This window comes from Chiloscyllium plagiosum, chromosome 23, assembly GCF_004010195.1.
Source record: "Chiloscyllium plagiosum isolate BGI_BamShark_2017 chromosome 23, ASM401019v2, whole genome shotgun sequence".
NCBI lineage: Eukaryota > Metazoa > Chordata > Chondrichthyes > Orectolobiformes > Hemiscylliidae > Chiloscyllium > Chiloscyllium plagiosum.
This window is the reverse complement of record NC_057732.1, coordinates 19,137,375-19,160,203: the sequence shown is the minus strand read 5'-3', so window position 1 is coordinate 19,160,203 and position 22,829 is coordinate 19,137,375. Positions and strand designations below refer to the sequence as shown.

The 22,829-nt window shown below is 39.9% G+C and overlaps 1 protein-coding gene and 1 long non-coding RNA gene across 15 annotated transcripts in view; one reads left to right on the top strand and one right to left on the bottom strand.

Moving 5' to 3' along the window:
• The window catches only part of anks1b (ankyrin repeat and sterile alpha motif domain containing 1B), an 813,858-nt gene that overhangs the window by 133,373 nt on the left and 657,656 nt on the right, over positions 1 to 22,829 (top strand). The window lies entirely within an intron of this gene.
• On the bottom strand, positions 10,410 to 21,874 carry LOC122561670. The gene is made up of 3 exons (XR_006315083.1): positions 21,793 to 21,874; positions 13,722 to 13,786; positions 10,410 to 10,487 (listed from the first exon to the last, which is right to left on the bottom strand). It is a non-coding gene; the product is annotated as an uncharacterized LOC122561670 (long non-coding RNA).

The window sequence follows — 22,829 nt, the reverse complement described above, 5'->3', positions numbered from 1 at the left end:
TGGAACACCAATGTACGGATTAGCCATGGAGCTACACCAAAGACTAAAAAACTTAATAGAAGACTCACGCCACTCCATTCACTCCTGAAGACCATCAAAGATACCAAGATAGAAGAGGATGAAATAATGGTTTCCTTTGACATAACAGCCCCGGTCACATCCATCAACATCAACCTAGCCAAGGAAACACTGCATTATTAGAAGAACCAAAGACACAGACACCAAAAACTGCCAACTTCAACTGCAAGGACAGTGTCATCCAGCTAGTGGACCCATGCCTTACCATTCAGTTCACCTTCAACAATTAAACCTGCAGACAAACCAACAGAACACCCAGAGGATCGCCAATATCAGGGTTCTTAGCAGAGGAAGTAATGCAGATACTTGAACAAACAGCTCTTCTAACCATCCAAACCAAACTTTGGGTCTGCTATGTAGATGACACCTTTGTCATCACTAAATGAAACAATTTAGAGCAAACCTTCAAGACCATCAATAATACCCTTATTGGCATAAAATTAACTGAAAAGGAGGAAAACAACACAGTAGAGTGAACATCCAATGGGGAACTTCAAACCAGCATATACAGGAAAATAACACATACGGACAGAATATTGAACTGCAGAAGCAATCATCCCAACATCCACAAACGAAGCTGCATCAGAACATTATTTCAACGAGCCACCACACACTGCAGCACAGAGCAATTACGCAGAGCAGAGGAAAATCACCTATACCGTGTATTCAAAAAGAACGGGTACCCAATGAACACAGTCTGCCAATTTATGAGCAACAAACCCAAACAAGCAAGCAAAACATGTCCAGAAACCCTAGCCACTCTCCCCTACATCAAAGACATCTCAGAAATGACTGCCAGACTACTCGGACCTCTTGGCATCATGGTAGCCCACAAACTCACCACCACACTAAAACAGCAGCTAATAAACTTCAAAGACCCCATACAGACAACAAGCAAAACTAATGTCATTTTGAAAATACCTTGCAAGAATGTAACTGAAACTATATTGGACAAACAGGCAGAAAACTAGCCGCCAGGATACATGAACATCAATTAGCCACAAAAAGACATAACCCACTTTCACTGGTATCCTTACATACGGTTGAGGAAGGACACCAATTCGAATGGGACAACACATCACATCCATCCTAGGACAAGCCAACAGAGACACGCATGAACATTCCTGGAAGCGTGGAATTCCAACCAGAAGTCTACCAACAAACACATCGAGGTGGACATCATTTACCAAACTCTGAGAAAAATAACAGGAAATAACATCACCACAGGAAATGGTATCACTAATCCAAGGAAACCTAAACACACAAATTGAAAGCAGGTCACTAACTCCAGTGTTTCACCGGAATCTCACTGATGTTACCTGATATGATAACAAAATGTCTGAAAACGAACCTTCCAGCTCAGCGAGCAAATCGACATCCAGTACTATGTATTCTTCAAGAATGCAAGAAGAAAATTAGGTTATTCCATTTGCACAATGCCTGCTCAACTTACATTTGAATGGCAATTGAATGGTAATATGTAATAATGAACATTATTTTGTGTAAGAATGCACAGCAACTGTGGATGTTTAATTTCCATATGTTTTGAGGAATTAGTGGGCCAAAAATGAAGGTTGTGTGTAGAATGTTTAGTCCTTGCATTTATCATGGCCAGTGAAGACATGCCCTATATGTGACTTTAAATGTGCACAATGTTTGTAAGGAGGTTTCTGAAACTTTTATTTTTGAAATGGGGACACTCAAAGTTGTTACAAGATAGCTGCAAAGGTCAGGTGACCAAGATGACTAACACACAGAACATCTGAAGTTTATGATCCATTCATAATTGTGTTACTACAGATATGGGCTTCCTCTGGAATGGACGTAACAAGGTGCATACTGCCTGTGAAAGTTACACCTCTATTGTTGGGGGACTTATGCAAAAAGCACCTCAACACTATGTTTTACAAATTGGGACCATAATAGTGAGAACTGGATGGAAAAAAAATCATCCTGTGTAACATTCAAATATTCATTACCTCCATTGTATAACAATAACATCTGGTTGGACATTAGCAGTTGATCATGTGATTGAAACTAGCTTGAGATAATGGGTTACCAAAATCTGATTTAACAGTGGACATTATAGCATTAGAAGCAGTGCTGAGAAGATTTACTGAACTGGTTTCTGAACTGACAAAATTGTCTTATGAAAGGTTGGACTGATTGGATCCATTAGAATATAGAAGAATTAGAGACCATTTTATTGGATCAGATGAGATTTCGAGCTGATTTATAAATGAGGATGCTGAAAGAAGGTTTCTCTTTGTGGAAGAGAGTAGGATTAGTGAGCACAGTTTAAAAGTGAAGGGTCACTCATTTAAGATAGATATGAAAATACTTTTCTCTGAGGATCATGAGTTTGTGGAATTCTTTGTCTAAGAGAACAGTGGAGACAGTCATTGAATATTTTTAAGGCTGGATTAGACAGATTGCTGATGATTTGGGTATGAGATTATTCTGGAAAGTAGAGTTAAGACCACAGTAAAATCAGCCATGATCTTATATAATGAATGAGCATGCTAGGAGCTTAACAGCCTATTTCATATGTTCCTATAAGTTTAACATCTGAAGGCCTAGAAAGATCTGGGCAGTCAGCAAAGAACACTGAAATCTGCAGAACGTCACCAGTGAAAGGCAGTGTCATCTTTGCATTTAAGAATCTGGAGACTGAAATAAACATCATAACCTCTTGCCCTCATCCCTTTCCTGTCAATAGTCAGAACTTGATAGTCAAGTTCAATAGTCAGAACTTGATCTCTTGTTGAGCAAGTCATAACAATCAACTTTGATTCCTTTGAAGGAATCTTGCAACAATTCTGACATCTAACTCCAGCTACACTGCATCTGAATTCACCTAAACTACAATTCAAGCGTGCAAAAGACCCATGGTGACTACTGTTGTACAATGAGCCAACCATACAAATTATGAGTTATTCTCTCAGTTTAGGATTTATAAAATATACTGTTCTCTTTAACTATACCTTCCTTGTGCTCGGGTGTGAATATCCTAGCTATTGGGCTTTTGGAAATGTGTGAATAAATCCTTTCATTTAATCTGACAAAAACTTGCCTAAATTCATTTCACGTTCCAGGAGCTAAGAAACGCATGCACCTGCCTTCCTGTCTCACAGCTAAACTGTACAAAGGTATCAACTCCCTCCCAACCAAGTCTGTGACAATAACCAATGCAATTGTGCAGAGGTTTCTGGTTTATTCCTGGATGGAGTTAGGAGATTTCTGTCCCTCCTGGCTGACAGCAAGGTAGGTGATTAGGGACAGTGGTGGTGGACAGCACCATGCTCTGAGAAACTGGGCAGGATGAACTCAGAATTGTGACAACGCAAACTTTCTTAGTCTGCTCGTTCCGGCCCCAGAAAAGATCATTTTGACCATGACATTTTTGGTGTCTTTTCCAATGTATGGTATGTTCTCCTAAGGCAAGTTACTGCAATTTAAATGGCTTCAGTATTCTAAGTTATTTTGCATCAATTCATAAGATTTCTGCCTGAGTCAGGTGATATCTGAGCTCCCTGTTTTTAGAATAGCATGATGGCAAAGTGAGGAGTGAGTTGGCTGCTTCAACTCACGCTCCGTTCCAGCTCAAATTGAAATGTTTCCCTTTACTGATTCTGATAAAATACCATGTAACCTGATGGTACAATACAAGGCAAGTCAGTTCCTGTCTTGGAATATCCACTGCAGAGATATAAGGCCTGGTGGGATATTAGACATCTGGAAAAGTCTTAAATTTCTCTTAGATTAGTGAATGGCTGCATGTTGATCGCATGACTCAACTACATTGTAGTTTGCTATGTTCTCACCTTTAGTTAAGATATTTACTTCTGTGGTCACCTGAGTGTGTGGAAAAGAATAAAGCAGTGGTAGAAACGCTCTGCTCGTGCCAATTCTCATAAAGGCAACTATTTTATGTCGATTCCAATTGGTTATTGTACAAAGTAAATGAAGCCCTAATTTCAAAGCCAGCTTTTGTATTCTCTTACTGAATACTTTTCTTTCAGTAGTCTGTCATTGTAGCTGAATACTGTTCAGCCTACTGTCTTTATCAGGTTTAATAGTTGGAATTTCTAAGAGTGGATTTAATTTAAACTGTTCTCCAAAGAATCAATCAACATTGATTTTTTTTTTATTTGGTGACTCTCATCCTTTTACCTGTTGCTTCTTTGCTCTGGGCACTTTTCTTTATTAAAACACCAAGAGGGATGCACCACAGGCAGATGTGGCAGAGAAGGAGAGAATGTTGCAATTGGAACAAGCAAATGATTTCACAGTGGACCTCATTTTAGAGATTTTCTTAACTAGCCTGTTCAGAGACAAGAAACTTTGGAGCACACAGAATTTAAACCCAGGCCTCTTGCTCCAGAAGAAGGGGCATTACCTCATTTTAGATTTTTTTTTAAACCATGTGCTCAGACATGTGTACACGCCTCTGAAGCAGGTGGGATGGGAACCTGGGTCTCTCAGCTTAGTGGTAGGAAGACTACCACTGCATCACAAAACCTCAAATATACTTAAACTGTGTGCTTCATAATCATTGCTTATGAGAAATCAACTATTAATGTTTCCCCTTTTACATGGCGGCATGCTGTTTGTTGTGAATTTCTCAAAATTGCCATGACTGCTGATATGTAGGGTAACCAGAAGACCGGTGTTTATGCCAATATCCTGTAGGTTTGAGAAGTACATGTGTAGCAAATGTCAGAGTCATAGAGATGTACAGCATGGAAACAGATCCTTCGGTCCAAGCTGTCCATGCCGACCAGATTTCCCAATCCAATCTAGTCCCACCTGTCAGCACCCGGCCCATATCCCTCCAAACCCTTCCTATTCGTATACCCATCTGAATGCCTCTTAAATGTTGCAATTGTACCAGCCTCCACCACATCCTCTGGCAGCTCATTCCATACATGTACCACCCTCTGTGTGAAAAAGTTGCCCCATAGGTGGTTTTAATATCTTCCCCTCTCACCCTAAACGTATGCCCTCTAGTTCTGGACTCCCCGACTCCAGGGAAAAGACTTTGATATTCAACACATTTGATAGACAAAGTCTAAAGCTGAAAACATGAAGATGAGGAAAGAACTGACATTTATGTAAACCCAACCAACCTCAAGATACCCCAAAGCTCATAACAGGCAGTTAAGTGGTTTTAAAGTGTTGCAATGAAGGAAGCATTGCAGCTATTTTCACATACAGCAGTGAAATAAATGACCAGATCATCTACTTTGGGTCTTAGTTGCGGGATAAATGTTGGCCAGCATATTGGCAGAACTTCACTGCAAAATTACTCTAGAATATAATTATGTCAAAGTGAAAATGTACATGTTTTGCTATAGAAATTGAAAGAAAAAAATTAACTCAAGCAGCTCCTGAAACAAGAAGTTTATTACTCAAAAAAGATAACCTGGAATGAACTAAGCAATTTACATATAACACAACTTGAAAGATTTCAAACATGTAGGATATTTGAGAGTTTATTTTGTTAACACCATCACTTCACAGGAGCCAAACACTAGTGAGTTGCATTTTCTATCACATATATGGATATGACTTTACAGTTTCTGATCTTGAGAGTTTGATGACCTTAGTATTGGGTATTCGCACAACTGAGCTTAGACTTATTCAGCTTCAAGTAACTCAGACTTCTAATCACATACTTCTGGTCTGGAACTTTCAAACTGAAAACCTTGCACTGACCTAACTATTCTCAACTAACTCCTTTCTCATATATTGTTTCATTCACCCACTCAAATAAACTAAAACAATTCAAAGCTATGGATTCTTCTAAACCAAAATAAGTTCCTTATTGTTCAAATTGAAAGCAAGCTAATGCTCTTTAATGTTTACTCTGTCAATTCATAAAACTTTCCCAATGTAAATTCCCATTTTCACCTCAAGAAGTGTCTCCTTTAAAGAGTTTAAAACAAAAATCATGGCTTCAGAAAGCCTGACAAGTTGACCGTTGAACCCCTTCATACACATACCAAAACCCGTATGTTATTAGTTGAAAATCTAAACTCTCAAATAATCTATCTAATCTATCTCACTTACATCACAGGATATAACGAAAATTGCCTATTTTAGTGAGCTTTAAGTTAAGCTTACATGTTGGCTTTGCAAAATTTTTGAATAATCCTAATCTTCTCTTATGTTTTCAGTTGGTCCATTCATTCGCAAACATTAATGTTACATAAGCATTAGTGATATTCAGCATCACTCCAATGTTTCAATAGAATTATTAAACAGATCTTGGTAGCTTGGCAGTCAATCACTATGCTGAAATTGACTGTATTTGTGGTTTCTCAATGCAAGGAATAAGATTAATTCTAAGTGTAGCATCTAAATGGTGAAGATGATCATCCTATGAAAGCATGAATTTGTAGCTTTGTCTGGACTGGTTATCGCAGGTCATGTATTTTAAATTTAATTTGAGGAAACAGCTCATTATATAGCTATTCAGTCTTTTGTGTGCAGAACGTAACATTTTGCATTGTGATATATTCATTAGTATGACTGAATGTTTCTATGCTTGTTAGATTGGATTTTTTTTATTTTGATGGTAATTGATACATCCTCATAGCTGGCTAAAGCTGCATTAAAGGGTTTCAGGGTGGGCGTCAGTCCCATTCCAGGGACATGTTCAAGGCAAACTCTCCAATTGTGAGGGAGGAACTCTTTTTCTGATTAGGTATAAAACTGAAACAACATATGGTTTCTCAGGTGGAAATAAGCTCATGGAACTCTTCCAAATAGAGGGCAATAGTTCTTCTGGTATCTTGGCCAATATTTATCCCTTGACACCAATAAAGGAGAATACTTCATTGCTGTTTGTGGAATCGTGCAGAACACAAGTTGGCTGCCAAGTTTCCATATATTGTGCTTTTACTTCACGGCCCTGTTGGTACTTTTTGAAATGTCTGTGTCATACCTGTACAAGAAGGATGGATTGCATCTAAATTGGAAGGTGACTAAAGTAATGACAGGGAGATTTGCTAGAGCTGCTTGGGATGATTTAAACTAGTAAGATGGGGAGGGTGGGTGGGTGTGGAGAGGAGGAGGGTGGTGGTGGTGGGACCAAGGGAGATGGTGAGGAAAGAGATCAATCTGAAACTGGTAGAGTTGAGAGAAAAAAGCAAATCAAACAGGCAAGGCAGGCAGGGACAAAGCAGAGAATAAAGTAGGACTAATAAATTAAACTGCATTTATTTCAATGCAAGAGGCCTAACAGGAAAAGCAGATGAACTCAGGGCAGGGTTAGGAACATGGGACTGGGATAACATAGCAAATACAGAAACATGGCTCAGGCATAGACAGGACTGGCAGCTTAATGTTCCAGAATACAAATGCTACAAGAAGGATAGAAAGGGAGGCAAGAGTGGAGAGAGAGAGTGGTGTTTTTGATAAAGGAGAGCATTACAGCTGTACTGAGGGAGTATATTCCCTGAAATACATCCAGGGAAGTTATTTGGGTGGAAGTGAGAAATAAGAAAGAGATGATCACCTTATTGGGATTATATTATAGACCCCCTAATAGTCATTGGGAAATTGAGAAACAAATTTGTAAGAATAATAGGATAGTTATGGTAGGGAATTTAAATTTTCCAAACATAGACTGGGACTGCCATAGTGTTAAGGGTTTAGATGGAGAGGAAATTGTTAAGCAGGTATAAGAAAATTTTCTAATTTAGTATGTGGATATACCTACTAACGAAGGTACAAAACTTGACCTACTCTTGGAAAATAAGGCAGAGTAGGTGACTGAGATGTCAATGGGGGAGCACCTTGGGGCCAGCGACCATAATTCTATTAGTTTTGATATAGTGAGGGAAAAGGATAGAACTGATCTAAAAGTCGAAGTTCTAAATTGGAGGAAGGCTAATTTTGACTGTATTAAGCAAGAACATTCAAAAGCTGATCGGGGGCAGATGTTTGCAGGTAACGGGATGGCTGGAAAATGGGAAGCCTTTAGAAATGAGATAGCGAGAGTCTAGAGACAGTATATTCCTGTTAGGGTGAAAGAAAAGGCTGGTAGGTATAGGGAATACTGGATGACTAAAGAAATTGAGGGTTTGGTTAAGAAAAAGAAGGAAGCATATGTCAGGTATAGACAGGATAGATTGAGTGAATCCTTAGAGCATAAAGGCAGTAAAAGTATATTTATGAGGAAAATCAGGACGGCAAAAAGATTTACAAAGATGTTGCCAGGGTTGGAGGATTTGTGGTTTAGGGAGAGGTTGAGTAGGCTAGGGCTGTTTTCCCTAGAGCGTCGGAGGCTGAGGGGTGACCTTAGAGAGTTTTATAAAACCATGAGGGGCATGGATAGGGTAAATAGACAAAGTCTTTTCCCTGGGATGGGGAGTCCAGAACTAGAGGGTATAGGTTAGAGTGAGGGGGAAAGATAAAAAAGAGACCTAAGGGGCAACTTTTTCACACAGAGGGTGGTGCACGTGTGGAATGAGCTGCCAGAGGAAGTGGTGGAGGCTGGTACAATTGCAACATTTAAAAGGCATCTGGATAGATAAGAACAGGGAAGGGTTTGGAGGGATATGGGCTGGGTGCTGGCAGGTGGGACTAGATTAGGTTGGGATATCTGGTCCGAAGGGTCCATTTCCATGCTATATATCGCTATAACTCTTTGTTGATGCTCTGAAAGTCATTTCTTAATTCTTTGACTGGCTATGTACCTTTCTGGCAAAGTCAATATTTCTCACCCATTCTTAATTGCCCTTGTGAAGGTGGTGGTGAGCAACATTCTTGTAATGTGTGTGGAGAGAGTGCATCCTTGGTGGTGGGGAATTTCAATATTTTGTACCCGTACCAATGACATTGAATGGTGATATAGTTTCAAGTGGGGAACTTGCAAATGATGGTGTTCCCCTATATGCCTATTCCCCTGATTCTACGGAAAATGCTAAGAGTTGCTGTCAAAGTAACTTGGTTGTTGGAATATGCTGCAGTCTTGGTGTTTCAGTATTGGAGGGGATGAGTCTCTAACTTACAGATCTAGTGCCAGTCAAACTATGTTCTGGATGATAGTCAGTGTATTACCTATAGGTGGAATACCATCATGTGGAAAGTGGTGATTGTTCCATCACACTCTTGATTTGTGCTTTGTTGATGATAGAAAGGGTTGGCCATGTTAGATGATGAGTATTGCAGAACATCATGCCTCTGAGCTGCTGGTGTTGGCTCCTTGTTTAGGTGGCTTTAATCAGCACATTTGAAAGATGCTATGATGCACCTCAGGAGCAGGTTAGATTTGAACCTAGCCCACCTCCCCGACTCAAAGGTAGGGACACTATCACTGCACCTTTAGGCCTCCGTATTTAGGTACTTGTCTTGTTAAGCCAGTTAAGCTTCTGGAACAGAGGTGGATTAGAGGTTGGGTATTCTGTGGTTTGTGACTCACTACCCATTGCCTTTATCAGAGTAAGGTAATTTTTTTATATTAACCTGTTTTTCCATTACACCTGTTCAGAGATGTTATTGCACACCTCTGGAGCAGATGGGACTTGAACCCAGGCCTCCTAGTCCAGGGGTAAGGACATTACCACCATTCCAAAGGACCCCCCCCCCCCCCAAGAGTGAAGTAGTTAATGCATTTGTTTTTGCTGAGTTCACCTGTGATGGGTTATGCAGCGGATGACCTTCTCTCTCAAGTTATCTAAACCAAAACACACAACATTGATCACAGTCTTAGAATCCTCCACATTTCTCTCTGAATTGCACATTTCAATCAACACTGATTTAAACTGCTCAACCCCATTTCAATGTCGGCTAAACTGCTTTCACTGCCGTCGGAGGTCATTAGTGTACATTAGATCGATTAAAAGGTGGAGCTCAGCTGGAGAGCAGGACTGGAGGTTGTGGGGACCAGTCGGATTGGTTGGAGGGAAGGACTGAAATCTGTCAGGGCAAATACATCAAACTCAATTTGACTTTATTTCCCTGTGAATGATCATTGGACCATTGCAGATGCTCTTCTTGGCTACTGTGGCAACAAAGATGGATTGCTGTAGATTAATTAGCAAACTGAAAACAACTCATGCATGTGCTTGAGAGATTTTAAGATGAATTGATTGTGCATGTATGGAATGGAAAGAAAGACCAATTTGTATTTGTTTAAGTAGGATCTTTTATGATTTCCAAACATCTCTGAAGGGCTTCCCAAATAAAAATTTTTGCAATATAGTTAGTCATTATTGCAAAGCAAAAGGATGTAAATGCAGAAAAATTGAGTTAACTTGTTAACATTTTAGCTGCTGAAATACAACTTCTTAAAAACTCCTCCTTTTATCTCTTTTCAGACATTTCAGTTGTTGACCTACTTAAAGTTTATTTCCAAAAAGTGGCTTGAAGACAATGAAGGGGATGAAGCTCTGGTGTGTCTGTGGATAAAGATACAATAGATTAAAAACAATAATTTATCGCTACCTTTGCAAGAGTGCTACAACTTGGAGATTCATTAACAAGTTAATTGAAAATTGTGACAAGCTTTGTTTCATTTATAAATGAAACTATAGTGTAATACTGTCATTTCTTCTGGGTATTGATGGACTTTCAACTTTCAATGTGCGATAGCACCTTTTTTACAAGATTTTCTTTGCTCCCTATTACACTGGTAGTAGTCTCTTCCTTGCCACAGAGCTACCAAGAAGAATATATCCACTAGAGTGGTCCATATCCAGAGAATTTGCAAAGGAATCAGTTCCAGACTAGAAGCAGTCTGATCCAGCCTAGAGTGTAGAATTCAACTGTCTGTGGCATACCAGGATTCATGCACTTCAGCTTTCTCAGGAGTCAGTCTGTAGTAATTTATTCTTGATTTGGTGTGATAATAAGAAGTGCAGCACGATCAAGTCAAAGGAAAAGTATGCATGCCTGACACAATTGTATGACATTTTTGTGCCTTTTTTTAAGCGAAACCTGAACCAGTTTGGATGAGGTTGAAATAGCAGACAGCAATGTGTGATAGGAATATACCAAGCAATTGTTTGCTATAATATCATCAAGACTATCATTAATTTCTTGACTTGTGCCATTGAACATGAAAAATGCACCTGGGATTTTCCATTTTAAGTATGGCAGTGACTATCTTAGAATAGCATCACTTCTAAGACATCCTACGGCTAGTGGAACGAGCAATCACTTGTCAGCTTGTGTATTTAAACAAGTTTCAGGGCCCGGATAAATGGTGAATCATGTGCAGCTGTTGGGGCAGACATTCTTGCCCCTGCCAGTACTATCAGGGAGCAGGGATTCTAGAACTGTAATTGAAAACCACCCATGCATTGTTTCCTCACTGCAAAATGTCTCTCTCTCACTCTCACTCTCACACACACACGCGTACACACGCACACACGCGCGCGCACACACAAACAAACAATCAGAAGACTCTCTCCTTCATAGAAGCCCCTTCAGGCATTCTGACCCTGGCTGGTTGGCTCAGAATGGAGGACATCTTCTACCGTGATGAGTAAAAGAAGCTCTCTCATTGGAGCCAGGACAGAGGTCACACTGGAGGTCAGTGTTACAACTAGGCATAAAAGACCTAATGCAGAAAGTGGCTGAACAATTTCCTGTGCTCTGCAAGACTAAATGCCCAGGGTTTCTTACACAGGGCCATCCCTCAGTTCAGTCTAACCCTACATCTGTACAACCATGTCACTGAGGCATGCTAATATCACTGTCACTGTGGGGCTCACACCTACCAGATGCGCCAGTCTGCCAACGCCTTCCAGGCACTCTGCCTCCTCCTGCCTCCCTGGGGCAGGACTCATTACCTGGATGAGCTCATCACATGCTCATGCACGCATTCCTATCACACTTAACCCTACTCTTTCTCTCTCTAATAACAGGACACGCACGTGTTTTATTTATATATACTTTGCAATCTGCTCCTCTCACCTTTGCAGCCACTCTCTCCTATTCCTGTAGTGTGCATCCTCAATGGGTTCTCTCTCACCTCTTCCCACATAAACACGGTCAAGAGACAGCTCAATAGCACAGGCTTAAGAACTCTCAGAGAACATGCAACAAGGCACTCACCAGCAAAAGGACAGTTCCCTCGGTGGGCGCTCTCGCTAGATTAGACACTGGCACAATTCATTGAGTGCATCCCTGATTCCTGTCCCCATCCAGTAGGCAAAGAAATGCTTGAGGTCTCTGATACTTGTGACTACTGGAGACTCTTCCCCCAAGTAGAGTCCATTCCTATGTGTTCAGTTGTAAGTAGCAAAGCCAGTTGCAGAGACAGACAGGAGAACATCAGGCTACAGGTCCTCACTAGACTGGAGTGTAAGATCGAGGAGTCCATCCATTTGTGTACTGTGGTAGCTCTAACATTGGAGAGTTTGGTTGCCTCAGCAGAGGCATTTTAATGTGCATTGCCAGCAACCCCTTAACTCTCATCATGTTCGTGGGTAACCAGAACATGATGTGCTGGTAAGCTTTGGCTTCTGCTAGCTTGGTAGTTTACAGACTGCATTTACCTCCCTTGTGGCATTACTCACTGAGAGATATGAGATGGTTATCAGGAGAAACTGTACTCCAGGCTCCATGCGTTAACGAGACCTGTTTGGAATGTGATTTGAGTGCTGTGATTTGCTGGTCATGTAACAACTGAAGACATCTGAATCTGATTGTTAGTTCACTAGAGTCCTGATTAATAGGGGCCCATCAATTGGCGTAAGGTATAACTATGTCCTACAATGATATCTCCTCCCATTTTGGCTGCTGTCATTTCTCTTTTGGTAATGTGCAGCTGGTTTGAAACAGGCAGGTGAGATTTAGCTTGCCTTCAGCCTTAATCCTCCCCTAATGGAAACCACCTTACCATGCTACTCTTGAGCACACCTGCCAAAATACTGTCTGTTCCCTGACCCTCTATTTCCAGCTCTGAGATGACAGTATTCCAGTGTGCCCTATTCTGGTGACCATTCCATTTGCTTCACCAGAAACGGCCCCCCAAACATTGGTCTTGGATGATGTTCTGGACACAGCCTTCCCAAACCCAGAGAGTCTGCAAGCCAACAAGAATCATGCATATTGGAGCGCAGGCCCTTGATTAATTGGAGCACCCAAACTCTGAATTGATACCCATTCCCAAGTTATCCTTCCTCAGCTTCAGTACTTTAGTGATTTCATGCAGTGCTGACACTACCATTCCCAGTTTACCCCCTTCACAATGCCATGCCCTTTATCCAGAAGCACCCCCTTCCCAATGTGTGCCAAATCCTGCCCACTGTTTGCTGTATGTGCTTTGGGCTTGGAGGTATCCCACACGTTGACTGTACTTGGAGAAATAACTGAGCGCATTATGTAAAGCCATACTCCCATAAGGACGAAAAAGCAAGTATTTACCCTAATGTGGAAGAAGCTTTTTGCTGTTTGATTCTGAAGTGTCGAATTTCTTGATTGGATCAAAGTTAATTGGGGAGATAAAATTAATTCTCTCATACTTTTCTTCGAATGGATGCAAATGCATGCACAAGGGCTCCTCACCTACTTGCTGGTCATTCTCTTGACCAGTCTCTGATGGGGGACAATGTAATTAATGAAGTCTATCTCCATGACAAGGGTCTGTTTTTATTTTTTCCACTCACATAATTAGATTCACTCACCTGCCATTGTTCTTGCCATCTCTGGAAAATCCTGCCCAAAATATTTGATATATTTAGCCAGCTAACTGAGAGAGGGGAAAAGATATGTTAATATTTCTGTATTCTACCTAATTAAAACTCATTTTTACAATAAGGTCAATTCAGTACGACTTTTCAATCCAAGTAAGCAGAGTTTATGAAGAAACAGAATAGGCAGAAATATGTAGCAGGTCTTCCAACATTTTTAGACAAAGAAGTATAGTTAATATTTCAAGTCAGTGACCCTTCACCAGAGTTGCTTTTAATTCAGCATTCCAGCCATGTATTTTACTCTTGTGTAAATGTTGTCCTTTGAGCTTGTTTTTGTCTCTGCCCAGATATGAAGCAGATAGTGGTAGCTGCTGGAATCTGTGCCCTTCCTGTGGATGCACAAGGGCATCATCATATTAACCTAACAGTGCCTGGGGGCAAGTCAACCTTTGGGGAGGATGACGAGCAAACCATATGATTAGCACCACGTCCACAAATATTCACTCTCTCTGTCACCAATGCTCAGTAGCAGCAGTGTACCATCTATAAGACACACTACTGAAATTCATTAAAGATCCTTTAGATTGGACCTTCCAAACGCACAACTACTTCCATCTCGGACAAGGGCAGCAGATACATGGGAACACCACCTGCCCTACAGTTTCTCCTCAGAGCCACTCACCTTCCTGACTTGGAAGTATCGATGTTTCTTTATTGTTGCTGCCTCAAAATCCTGACAATCCCTCCCTGACAATATTGTGGGGCGATCTATAGCAGGTGAACTGCGGCGGTTCAAGAAGGCAGCTCATCACCACCTTCTCACAGGCAACTAGGGGCAGGAAATAAATGCTAGCCAACCAGCGATGCCCATGTCTCTCAGATGAATATTAACAATAAACCCATGGTGTGTCTGTTTACAGGCTCCCAGTGTGGGGTGCCCCTTTTTCAAAGGAACAGGCTTGATCAAGAGACTCAGCATGTGAATGGAGGTGGCTCTTGAAAGCCATTATCCTGTCGCTGCTGCTTCTGAACCCCACTCCCGCCTTCCCTCCCTCTTCCCAGCTGCTCGCTGTACCCCATGAGAGGATAGTTCACTGAAGAACCTCCTGTCCTACACGCTAATTAACATTGGCATTTCAGCATGAGTCTTACTTGAGCAAATTTAAACGTAAAGGCCATTACTGCTTTATCGTTTGATTATTTGTTTCAAGCATCGATCCAGGTATATTCCAGTATTGCAGATACCTCATCTGACCAAGGCCCCTTTTAAGGCTACATACAGCTGACATCACCATAAAAAATAATCATTTCACGAACCTCGCTTCTTATTAACACAAGGGCTGCCTGAGCTGTAATCTTTTCCCATATTGGCATGTATGCTGTATTTTAATAGGTTTTCTAATTCGTCCTGCTTGTAAGATATTGCTGCTCCCATTTCCTTGGCATTGATAGAATGAACTGATTCAATGAACTGCCCTGAATGCACTATGCATGTGACCAACATTATCTTGCAGCAATCAGGAAATGAAGTTGGCTTATTGAAGTATGGATTATAAAAGCAGTTATTGGATAATTGTTAGTCGGCAGGAAGGCAGACAGAAGAACCAGAAATTGTGTTTTGTATTTATAATTATCTTGCAAAGAACAACTTATTCCTATTTATATTTGCTTGAAGAAGCAGAATTAGCCATTACAAATCAAATCCCTCTTAATAATGAAGTGTAATAGGTCCAAGTGGGTCAAGATTACATACCTCCTTTAGCCAAGGAGCTGAATTGTAACTGGTTCTTGTGAAGGAATCATTAGTGACCGCAAACTTAATGCAGTAATGAGAGAGTAGAATGGAAATGCTCTGTAGGATGCAAATCGTTTTTTTCTGAATAGTCAGATACCCAGAGTCTACAATTAGGCATGGACAAAACAACAGTTTCTGTCACTTTCATCTCAGCAGAAACGCATTTGCTGATGAAAGCTATCAGTAGCAAGCAGATCTGGAAACTTCTTTTAATTTGATCGTCTATAGATACAAATGCCATTGTAAGTGCCAACTTCTACACCACAGACTGCCTCTTCATTCATGAGGGTGGTTGAACAGGGCATCAGGCAGTTCATTCTATTGAATGGTATCTACACAGTATCAGGTGCACAGGCTTTTGATTCATTCATTTTCCTAAAGTTGAAAACATCAGTGAACTGGCAACAAAGGATCTTTATTTCATCTGGATATGGTTAGAGTGTGGTACTGTACCCATGTGTTGAGGCACATAAATCTAGATCTAAGATATTAACTTGCTTGCATGACAAAAGGTTTCATTCAGCACTATGTGCTACAAAAATAAGATTTGCATCGACATTGGGAATTTCTGAAGGAATGAAAAGTACAAAATGCTTCAGATCCAATGGACGAGTTTGAAGTTCAGTTTCTGCTCATGCATAGGCACACATTGGGGAGAGGCAATGGCATATGGATATTGTTGCTTAACTAGTAAACCAGAGACCAGGTAATATTCTGGTGACCTGGATTCAAATCTCAACTTGGCAGATGGTGGAATTTGAATTCAATAATAAAACCTGTTCACTAATGCCTTTGGTGAAGGAAAACTGCCTGACCTGGTCTCCACCCACAGCAGTGGCTGATGGCTAAATGATTTGGGAAGTGGCTCAATTGATTGGCATTTCATCTACTACCTGAAACATTCACCCTCTCTGTCACCAATGCACAGAAGCAGTAGCATGTACTATCTACAAGATGCACTGTGGCAATGCAACGAGACTGCTTTTGCAGCACTTGTATTATAATCTGATTATACATTTAAAGTTTGTATTTGTTTTAATTATTTCTGCTTTGGAAAAAATTTCTTTGTCACCTTTTATGTTAGATTCATTTTCTGAAAGACTGGAATGAATGCAATTTCATGCAAATATTGCACTTCCTGAACATACATTCTTTTACAGCTGGGCAATTAGAGGTTAATCTAATTACTTAGTCAATGGAATTAAAACAAATTTGATTTAAATGTGCCATCATCTGTAACAGCAGACCTTGATATCCCATTTATTTAAACTGATGCTGAACTGACAGATGACAGGTTATGAATGGTAATAGGAGCAATTTTTTAGCTCTGATGCTATCATCCTTTTTAGATTTAAGAAACTTTTTCTGAAAAGTCACACCTAAAACATCCAGGTTTCGGAAGTACTAAGTATTATGCATTCGCTTTTTTAGATAACTCAATTGGTGTGATTGGGTGGTTTACAAATTATAAATATGCAAATAATTATTATTTGAATGACTGTTACTTTTTTCATTTAATAAACCCTGCATTAATGCTATTGTGAGCTTTCACAAACTAGCTGGCTTTTGGGAGACTGACAGAACTGAAATCAGACAAAAAATCGAAAGTTATCGAGTTATTCTTTGAATATAGAAAAAAACTTGGCCTCTTAAATGTCTGTGTGAATTTTGTTGAATACAAAAATAAGAACCCTTCAATGGACTTAGAAAATACACTTTTTAAAGAGCAATAGTAGTAAATGTAATATGATGTATTTATTTTTTGACTACATTGAAGGTGGAGTATAGTTTTCTGTTCGATACAAAGGTTTAATTAAAGGTAAGGCCATTTGTGTTTAATATATCTTTTCAGTACCAAACATTTGAACTGTCTTTCAAAAATTGACACATTTTAGACGTTGCTTTTAAAGATTGTCAAATCTCAAGAAAGCATTGATTGAAATCTTCTGCTTCAAACATGTTGCCTATGTAACAGCATCAAGAAGAGAAACATGAACTGATGTAGTAACTTCAGCCTAAAACCCCCCAAGATACTTTCCAGTTCAGTGTATGGGAGGTGCCAATGAATGTGTAGAGTATGCTGGAATTATGTTTGGTGCAGAATGAATGGCTAGTAAGGAGAGCTTTGTGTAGTTGAAGGTGGAGATGATGCGTTTCAGTGCAGAGGGGCTGAAGGAGGGCAGGGGTGTGCAGTTTCACGCAGCTAGAATTAAGGAAGCTTGGTGATGTAAAGATATGGAATCTGGAGGTCAGCATTAGATTAAATAGGACACGAGGAGAAGATTGCATTTTCCTTTGTTAGTGCCGGAGGGAAGGGATAACATCAGTGCCTTGTAAACAGAGTAAGTGGAAGGGCCCGGACACAATGGCTTCAGTCTGTAATGTTGAACTAAAGGAAGTGAAAACTATTTCAAGACTAGATATTAAGTGAGCATTCTTGATGGTGCATGACAGCTAAGGAATGAGAGAAAAGGTGGCAGAATAGATTGCAGATCTGAAAACTTTCCCAATATTTAACTACCTTTAATATCTATACAATCTATGATTGACATACAACCAGAACCTTTTTAGAATTCATGGTTCTGCTGTCTCCCTACAGCCAAAGATCAGGTAATCATCTCTGCACCTCAAAAGCCTGTTTGATGGTTATTGTCAACGAACACATCATTATGATTTAGATGAGCTTTTTTTGTGTGAAATTTGAAGAGGCCATTTTTGTTGAAACTGTTAATACACTAATGTATTGTCAAAAGCTTCACTTTAAAGTAATTTGCCAGAAATTGCCTGTTGTGTAGGGTGTATGCACATATTCACGATCGCTTCTCCAGCATTCCTACTCCTGCCCTTGTTCCTGAAGCTCATTTCATCCACTGCACTCCTGTGCCCACCCTCTGTACTCCTGTGCCCACCCTCTGTTCTTAACTTTAAAGTTCCCAGAACATACAGCATGCTCCTACGGAAATCAGCTGCTACTCTTGACTAGTGAAAAAATCTCCAGTTTTAACATTGGTTCCCATCACGCTGCATGTTAAACGGTAGAGGTGAACTAAACGGTTTTGTGTGCACAGCCCACCTAGATGTCAGCAATCACTGAATCTCAACAATGTTTTTAACACTCAGTAATGTCCTCCAGAGGGTTGTTAACACTTCACCCTAAAAGATCCCATTTCTGTATACCCTCCAATACACTTCAACATAGAGTGCCGGAATAACTGCTCATCTCCTGGTGTTTCTCGGACTTGCATTCCAATACGGAGTCACAAGAAAAGCTCCAGCTCCTTTTGGGATTTGCCTCATCACTAATTACATGGAGCCAGCACACAGTGTTTGCTCAGGTGTCTGAAACCTCTCCCCTGATTCCTTTGCTAAGAATCTTCTGCCATTGGCCCTCTGCTCCTTCGTGTCAACATCTTTTCCCTCTCGAGTCTTGGTTATCTTATTCTCTTGGAACCCATGGACACCCATTCACCATCTCCTCTTCTGGTTCCTTTGTTTCATATTCAGCTGGGTGTGCTGATTTTCATGCTGTATTGATGCACTCTTGATGATTTGGGTGGCAGGGCCCTTTAAAAGTCTGAAGGGAAGGATACGACATTATCAGCTAGAAACGTTTGCTGCATTGTGGTCATGGCCGAGACTCCTCATCTTTTGGTGGTCATAGTTCGAAGCTAGCTGTGTATGTTGTCAGCTGAATTCTGAGCAGGTTCAATCACCAATTTTACCAGAATTTAAGGGCAGACTCCTGAAACTCAATAATGTTTTAGACTTGGTTTTGTAACAAGGTTGGACAGATTAAACAAACCTCTTAATTGTAGCACAAAAATTGGTTTGAATAAAAGAATGATTTTGGCCTACATTTCAGATGAAGAACTGCTGCACTTAGAAATAACAGAGAGCATATTACATTAAATCGAAAAACACCCTGATGAGTACTAATGAAAAGGACTTCAATTTGAACATAAATTAGGTTAATTAGGTGGAATACAAGCAATTGTGTGTTTTTGCATGTTCTACAAAGATAGTGTTGTGAAATAGCTGGAATTTCTTTGGTAGTTTCCTACACTAATATCACACATGAAGTACTGGTTGAAAGGGAACACAAAAAGTTTTTGAAACCAGCTTCTACTTTGCGTCAATAGTTAAACAGTCTAGGCTATGCTGTACCTGAACTGAGAAGTGTAAAGCTGACAACTCCTTTCAAAATTAGGAAAATATTATGCACTGTCCATGTAGTATAAGAAGACCCTGTCAGTTGAGGAACAAATCATTTGAATGTCCACTTTAACAAGTGTTGTGCTGTGAAGAGGAGCAGCATTATGATGACACCAAATTACCACCGTGGCTAAATATTGAGTTGAATTTTGGAATCTGAATGTCTTTTAAGATGAGATTTTGGAGCATGTGGCTTTAGAATTCAAGAGTTGTGAGTTCTAGTACCTGTGCTGGGAACTATGCCAGAGGATTTAATGTGCAGGCTAGATGGATTGAGCAGCCATTCTGTCCTGTCGATTGTTCCCAGTTTGACTGCACAATAACAATGCATCATGACCATATTGGTTTCGTCTGACTGGTTTCAGACCACACAATGTATGAATAATGCCTGAGGTCCGGTAAAGCTGGCTGTGGGGCAGGCCTAACATCTATCTTTTGTGCATGATGTGACTCTGACTTTAAATTTGTGTTCTATTTAGCATTTAATTAAAGTCCAGTCCTCATCATAGCTTAGTGTAGAAAATAAGAGCTATTCTGTAAACTATGGATGTATAAAAGAAAAAGAGGAAAATGTTCTGTCAGTGGAAAGCTCACTTGCTTTTGGTTTGGAGCAGCAAACTTAAGTACAGCAGTTAAATAATTTGAATATTGGTCATAAATTTACTGCTACATATGTTCTAAGAGATGACTCTGCTGCATTTTGTTTTATTTACAGGAGGAGATTTTAATGTTGTTGATTTATGTATGCGTGACTTAAAGCTGCAGCCCTCATTGTGATCAAATTATTAAAATTCATTATAAGTGGACCATGAAGGAAGATTAGTTAATCTTTGACATAGCTGACATTTTAAGTGAGAATTTCTTCAAACTGTGCTTGATCATCCATATTTGAATTGAGTTCTTCCTTAATGACAATATCTGTTACAAGCTAATCTTGTTGAACTGTGATAAGTGTTTGTTGAGCTTAGTTAAAACAGGAGTGCACTTGTTAGTCCTTTGAACTTGTTTTGGCATTTGTCAAGATTGTGACTGATCTGTGAAAGCATTCCATACACCTTCCTTTGCCCTGTATTCCTTCATAAATTTGGTTAATCACATTTAAAATAAACAATTTGCCAACATTTTCTGATGTTAGCAGAAGAGATTTCCAAATGTCCAGCTCCATTTGCCTCTGGAAGTGTATCTCAACCTCATTGCTGAAGTCCTTAGCTTTCATGTCAATCCTCTGATTCTAGATTCTTCAACCATTGCAAATGAGCTCTCTCTACCTACCCTATCTATTACTCTTAATATCTTGAAAACTTGGATTAAACCATTGCTTAACCTGAATTGTGTGGCCCACAACCTAAGTTTGTAGAATCTCTTTTGGTAATCTAGTTTTTGGAGTCTACGTTTCATTCCAGTAAAGCTACTTTGCACTGCATCTGTTCAGTATATCTGTACCAAAAGTGTGGTACCTGTTATTTAACACAATGTATTCCATGTATGGTCAAAGCTGGGCTTTGTACAGCTTTGGCATAACTTCTACCCTGTTTTGTTTTTGTTCTCTGGATAGAGGGGCCAGCATTCCATTCACCTCTGATTATTTTTTGTATGAATCCACAATATTGTAGCCTATGTACATGGACCCTGGAGTGATTGTAGAGTTCCACTGTTTCTAGTGTTTCACCATTTGAAAAGTATGGTGTTTTATCCTTTCTGGGTCCACAGTGAGTAATCTTACAGTTGCCAAAACTGAAACCTATTTGCTATTGTTTTGCCCATTCACAATCTATGAATATGTCTTTGAAATATTCTGCTTCTACCTATATTGCTCACAAATACTGCCTATCTTTGTATTATTGGCAAACTTGAATATATGTCTTTCTCTCTCACCAACGACATCGTTAATAAGTACAGTGAATGATTGAGACACTCAACACGAACCCTGACAGGACACCATTAGTTGCATCCTGCCTCTTGCCCTTGTCCTCTACTACTTGTCATTTGGCTAACTTCTTCTTAACCATTTCAATTTGCCTTCAATCCTATGAGCTTCAATTTTAACATTAGTACCTGTTTGAGTTGTTTTTCAAATACCTTCTGGAAGTCCGTATAAACAATATCTATTGACGCACCACTGTCCACTAATTTATTTTCTTCTTTGAAGTATTCAGTCTAGTCCCTCAGTGTTATCTGTTCTTTACAAATCTATGCTGGCTCTTTCTGATCAGCTGAACATTTTCAAGGTGTTCAATTAAGGTCTTTAATTATCTGCTCCAGACTCATTTCCTGACAACAGATGCTATGTTAACTGGCCTGTAATTCCCTGGTTTCTCTCTGACCTTTCTTAATTAGTGGCATGACATGCAATTATCTAATTTAAATGATCTAACCTGAAGGAGTGATTCCTGGGAAATCTTTGAGAACTTTAGAGGTTCATAATTAATTTTCTGAAAGTCAGTTGGATCCATATGCCCATGTACTCCATGCAGTGCTCAGAACTAGTTGAGATGTTGTCCTTCAGATGTGGTATTAACCATATTGGTTCTATTTGAAGAAGAAAAAAATAGGTTTTCTGTTTTGCTGATTGATATTCCTGCCTCAACAAATGGTATCAAGATGTGTGGAGCTTAGAAGAAAGAACTTTGAGAAATAGAATGCCGCAGGATGAAGAGACTGTCTGAAGAGGAGAGGTTGTCCTGGTTGGAGGTGTACTCGTTGGAGTCTTAAAGAGAGAGCGGTAATTATGTGGAGTAAATGGTTGGCTACGCTTTTCCTGATGAAGGGCTTTTGCCCGAAACGTCGATTTTCCTGCTCCTCATTTGCTGCCTGACCTGCTGTGCAATTCCAGGACCATTCTAATCTAAACTCTGATTTCCAGCATCTGCAGTCCTCACTTTTGCCTGCGCTTTTACTCAGAATAACTACTGAACATGAGTGTCAAGAGTTGTCTCATAGGGACTGTAGTTTTTTGGGTAACTGTCAACGTCCTCTCTTGTATATAGTTAGGATTAATAAAGCTTGTTGACCTGATCTTATGACAAATTGTTTGAAACATAAGATTGTGAAGGTGCATGACAGGGTAGATATTACCACATTTGGATGAATAT